Source organism: Vanessa cardui, chromosome 3 (assembly GCF_905220365.1).
Source record: "Vanessa cardui chromosome 3, ilVanCard2.1, whole genome shotgun sequence".
Taxonomy (NCBI): Eukaryota; Metazoa; Arthropoda; class Insecta; order Lepidoptera; family Nymphalidae; genus Vanessa; species Vanessa cardui.
The window spans coordinates 10,220,698-10,227,121 of NC_061125.1; the positions used below are offsets into that span (position 1 = coordinate 10,220,698).

Consider the following 6,424-nt stretch of genomic DNA (forward strand, 5'->3'; position numbering starts at 1 on the left):
AATCAACATATATTTTTACCAAAAAAATCGCCATCTGGTAATATAACTCTTGAAGCATATAAGCCCATCCGCAAAAAGTCCTTTGATAATGCATATATTAAAGAATCACTGGAAGAGGAACATGAGGAAATAAAAGACACCGAAATTGATAAAGGTTTTAAAGATAATTCTAGTCATCCTAGTAAAAGTAGCTTAAAAAAGTTTAATATTCATGATACTAAAGATACCATTGATAACACATATAGTAAAGAATCACTGAATGAGGAACATGGGGAAATAAGACACACTGAAATTGATAAAGGTTTTAAAGATAATTCTAGTCATCCTAGTAAAAGTAGCTTAAAAAAATATAATATTCATGATACCACAGAACATACGAAAGATTATAATAATAACGGAAACAAGGAAAATAATTTGCACGAAGTAAAATTTCAAGGAGTTGATAGTAGCAACAAGGAAACAATATTTGCAATAAAAGAAACTTCATCCGACAACTTTAAAATAGTGTTAGACAAAGAATTTGAAATATATATCAAACAAGCTATCAAAGAATATGAAGGAGATAACAATGTTCAATTTGCTGAATTTGTGAAAACTGATTCCGGGCACTTCGTAATAAATTTTAGAGATAAAAGTAAAGATGACAAAAATAAGGTATTGTTAATTAAAACTGAATCTGGAAACATTAAGGTATTAGTAGATAAGTCCAAAGCAGAATCTCTTTTGACTAAAAAAGATTCGATATCATCTAATTATGTAATGACAGCTAATGATTTAAATAAACTCTTAATCAAATCTCAATCGATACCAAAGGAAGATATTAGAGATAATTCGAAAGTTACCAAATTGCCCGTTTTAATTAAGTCTGTGAGTGACTCAAAATTGTACAAAAAAGATAAATCTGATTGTTCAGACTTAAATAAAGAAAAAAATCAGAAAGACTTTTCAGAAACTAAAAAATTTGTATGCAAAGAAATTGCAACATCTTGTAACTATGGTACTGACCAAGATAACTTATGTGATAAAAGTAAATGTGTTTGTAAAAATATCTGTTATAAATCAAATCAATGGCGTTGGGAAAATTCTGACCATAAAAACATGAATATTAGTATAAAATCAAAAGAAAACTCATCTAACAGCTTGAGAAACAGTGAATTAATGTGTAAAAGATCGGATTTAAGCGATACAGAATTTAAATTTCTTAAAACACCACCTGAACATTCGAGCGACGTCCGAAATAAATATCAACCATCAACTGCGCCTTGTGGTTGTAGAGTTACTTTTTCAAAAGAAAACTATAAAAACGCTGTTGATGGTAGCTATTCTCAGATTCCTAATAAATATATGGCTATATCGAGCGAACATTTAGATACTGACAGTAATAATAAAGAACAATCCATTAAAGCGTATAGCAAAAATAGTCTACAAAAGATAACGAGAGATAAAAAGACAGGTAACGAGAATGAACATTCCTGGGACACCTTAGAACATTTTCCTCCTCAATTGCCTCCTTTTTTAAGAGATTTTAATTTTTCTTCATAATATTTAGACTTTTATTTCGAATTATGATCTGAACTTAATGTGTCTGAAATTGCAGGTTAGCTATAAGATTTATGTTGTCATACATTAAAATGTATCGTCATAAAACAATACTTTATACTCTTTCATTTTAAAGTATCAAAATTGTCAAGAAATGTACTTATTAGTTGCAGTATTTTTCAAGCCTCGACTTGAATTCTTAACTGTTCAACGAATAGCCAAAGTTTCTTTGTAACTCTGGTATGAATTATCAGAACACTGTTCAGCGAAAAATTTATGTCCAACACTTTTCATTTAAGTGAATTGTGAGCTACAACAGTGAATGCAATTTGTGTGGGTTCCTATCGCAGTTTGTGAACTGTAGAAACAAAAGGTTGCCATCATTTCACATCTAAATTGTCGTCTAGACGGAAGGATAAGAATTATGCTTACTTTATTCAATTCTGTACGTCGCGCGAGCAATTTAAAAAAGAAAATTTCTCAGTTCTGTAGAAAGTACTTAGGTGCGAGAGAGTGGTTATTTTTATTATTTAACTAGGTCACCCGAGAATTATTTCTATATATTAAATGATGTATTGAATGATGATGACAAATAAGTATACTAATATCAAAGATGCGAAAGTAGCTCTGTCCGTTTATATAACTGTTCACAACCCTTGAAGACCAACCATTAGACAGTGAGCGAAGCCTCGGACGACAATTAGTTCTTTATATATTTCAAATATTAACGTTTCAATTTGGTGGTACATACATATATATGTACAAACGAAATTTCAACCATTTTAATTTTTTAAATTATTAATACTGCAATTTCACGAATGAAAATTTCAGCATCTACTGGATTTTTAATTCGCGACTTGAAGGATATTTTTTATAATATAGAAATAGTAGTTCAGAAGGTCTGGGAAGTAATGTATATAAAAACACGTGCTTTGGGTAAATGAGCGAGTCCATTATAAGTTACAAGAATAAGTAATTAAACAGTCTTCTGAGATTCAACAGTTGGTAATCAATATAAGGAATTTAATAGCAGTATTGCAAAATTTTCTTAATGTTCTTTATTTTTAGAGCGTATGGATAAATTTGTGTACTGAATCTGGGTGTATTAGGAAAATATTATGTTTACGTGATTAATATTTTCCAATAATCAGAATCAGAAATTTTTAATTAAGTAACCATACAAAAATAACTCCTTCGAAATTTATAAATTCCTAGGTTTAATTTCTTGGATAAGTATGAGCCGTATATCCTTTTTTGCCGTAATTTTTTAATAAATTCTTTTCTTAATTCAACATTTTCAGTACAAGATCCCTCTAAGGAGTTTTATGATGTTTAAAGGATATGTAGACGATAGTCGGCGTGCATGCGGAACTTTGGATAATGGCTAAACTTCGCATGCAAGTGCACTTGAGTTTGATCGAGTATCGAATGCTAAATGTGGCGCATTAGGGACGCTAGAATTTATTTTGTTGTTCGGTTGTTGTTGGATTGTTTTGTTGTGTGTACGATTTATTTCACAGATTTCATTAAATGACATCACACTTAAATAGTTTTTAGACCTAATTGCTTGCTAATGATACGCAATTGCGTTTTATCGTTAATATCAGAAATGTGATAGACGGTCATAAATGCGTTATCTGGATAACCTAAAATAAAAAGGCTCAATTATCATGAAAATACAAAACGATAAGACACTTCTTATTTAACTAATGAAGGCTACCTACAGCCTACAGGTTACCTTAGGTTACATTTAATGTCAGATAATACAGATCTTCACGAAACACTACAGATTCGAAGTTCAAAAAAATCCTCATTAATCATACCTTAATGTCTTGAAACATTAAAAACTGCTGATATGCCGTAAACCATAGGAAGAAAGGTGTTATGTCCTTGGTGCCTATAATAATTGCTCGGGCTCAAGGCCGGATTCAGCTGCAGGGGAGAGAAATAAAAATTTAGCCTCTGCTTACACCAAAGCTTTATTTGGTAGATTGGAGTAAAGTAGTACCTATAAATATGTCACTGCTGGGCTGAACTTTCTCCCCTTTTAAAATCAATATTCTTACCAAGCTACTCCAATACATTTTTGGGTACTTTCCGCCGATTTGCAACACTAATAAAGTACCTATTGATAGCGGCTGCGTTACCCCTAAGCATAATACGGCAAGAGTGTAATTATTATAACTTATTTATAAATGTTCCTTCCATTTACTAATGTTAACGGCATCATCAATCGATCGCTATTCGATTGTAGCCGCGAGAGCGTAAACCATGGCCGTTTAGACGTAGACGTTAAAAGCGTCCTATAATATATATTCAACTTCGACGCGGACGAGGCAAGAAAAGTTTGACATGTAACTTACAATGATACTACTTGATCGCTTGTGCTGTATAACATTTGAGTAACGTTTCAGACACAGAAAATATATGTTTTTAAAATAAATAGTTAACTTAATTTTCATATAGGATTTGTAATATTTGTGCTCAGTAAAAATTTATTGGAATATTTAAATATTCAAGTATTCACTAACAGTCTTTTTATCAACACAAGTTTGTTAAATACTTAATTAAAATTTAAATTAATTTAGACCGTTAACGGTTCGAATTAGGAACGTATTCTATATTATTATTATTATATCTATGAGGATTAATACAATATTGCAGGTTAAAAAAAAATGTACAGTACAGATAAAATAGTATTTCAAAATAGGTCACGGGGAGGATCGGAGAAAATAAAAAAGAAACTCTTTCATAAAATTTTATAGTAACTGGATATAAAATAACACAGGATTATTCTACATTTCTCGTTGCCACAGTTTCCAGAGAGAATAGTGGAGTAAAAACTCCAACGCTATACCAGATCTCTACACCCTCACGAGGCTTATTGAATACAAATTGTTTCTTTATCAGACAACTTTGTGCGAATTGTATGAAACTGTAGGGTAGCTACATAGATGTATTACGTTATAGTATTTTCGACTTTATTTCTTTTATCATAAGAGTTAAGTTGTGGTGTTAGTATTCGAAGACTGTACAATTTCGGGTACTCTATTTTTTATGCCTTTTGTATATGCGATTTGAACGTGATTTTGTTATTTACTGTCAATAGCAAGTATGTTGCTTCAAGTAACATTTGTTTTCTATGTAAAAGCGATTTGAATTTTATTTTCTGGTATAAATTGAAAAACAATTTTGAAATTAAAACTAAATTTATTTATAGTATATTCAATTATGGCAATTAATATACGCAATATTTACATAAAATCGTATCATCCGGTATGGTCTAGTGGCTAGGATACCTGGCTCTCACCCAGGAGGCTCGGGTTCGATTCCCGGTACCGGAATATTTTTTATTTAATTTACCTATATAGTATGATAAATATATATTTTTATTTATTTATTGAATATATATATATTTTTAATAATTATTATGTGCACTAACATTTCAAAGTCGTAAAGAATTTTCGAGTAAATAAATAAAGAAAATATCGCGATGTTATTCCTATTTTTAGAAAGTAAACAAAAAATTTTCAAGATAATGTAACTTTCAGTATTCGGTATTTCGCGCCGTCACGACAGCGGATAGTTTTTCCGGGGATTGATTTATGAACTTGCGATCTTGGGATATCTATTACGTTGATAATTGAATTTATCAAAAATAGCCGTATATTTATATATTATACAAATCGCTAAATTGAAACTTAGTTTTTTTACTAACGATAAAAATCACACACACAGGCACATGAAAAATACTAAATAAGTATTGCTTTCCCGGAATTGAACCTCCAAATTTCGGTTAAGATTAACACATGCACACGACTGTGCCTATTTTAAACGTGCGTTGGAAATTATTTTGAGGTTATAGATGTATAAGAGGGGAACTAGTATACACGTTTACAATTCTGATATATGTATATCTCTTAATCCGAAATGGAGTCTGGCAGACTAAGCTGAAAATGTTTCTCGTTAACGGGATATAGGTCTTTGTCTACGCCTGACAGACATTATAAGTCACTATATACTTCTATAATTTTATTATGTTTACATTACTAGCATATAAGAAGTTAAATTTTATACATGAGTCTTTCAGAGGTGTATTAGAATGTATAATCTTTTTTTATTTTATCTCATATAATAAAGTTCCTTTGTTGATAAGAAAAGGGTGACTTAGTACATCATATTAAAACAACTTACATAACATTAGATTATATCACTATATTAATTATCTAATCGATATATATTCATTAATAATCCCTTTTACAGCCAATATTAGAACTTTGTTTTCAATCCTAACTGCCCGTTCAAAATCAACCGCCGTTTTTTCTCGTGCCAGGCAGTACCAGCTCGCCACACCACGCACCGAGAGGAAGTGACGGGAGTGCCACGAACGAATCAATAATCATCCTAATAAAAATGTTATTTCAGTTTAAAAAACAGATCTAAAAATCAAAGGATTGCGAAATATTATTATTTCAATTAAAATTAAATAAGTATATTTAAAAAATTATGACAATAGTTTATAGGACAGTAAATGCCTAATGTCATACTCACTACTATTATAAAGCTATTGTGTTTAGAAATAGTAAAAACACACCCACATTTTTATTAATAATTCTAAAATTGCCGGAGGAGATCTTACTTTCATAATATAAGTAAAATATGACAAATAATATTTGTCACATACAGGATTTTCCATTTTTACTTGTTCTCTATTATAACATCATTCTTGTTTTAAACAATTTGTTTTATGTTTATGTTTGGGAGATTTAACTTGAACATTTAATTGGCTCAACCTTCAGAACTGTAAGCAGGATTAAGTGACATTCTGAATGTATGTTATCTTGCCCAACTTTTCGTGAACGAATTAAGGGGCCCGTGATTTGGC

At 30.6% G+C, this 6,424-nt stretch overlaps 1 non-coding gene across 1 annotated transcript; it reads left to right on the forward strand.

Moving 5' to 3' along the window:
- The first annotated feature begins 4,811 nt into the window (after positions 1–4,811).
- On the forward strand, positions 4,812–4,883 carry Trnae-cuc. Its single transcript has one exon. It is a non-coding gene; the product is annotated as a tRNA-Glu (tRNA).
- Positions 4,884–6,424: the final 1,541 nt, after the last annotated feature.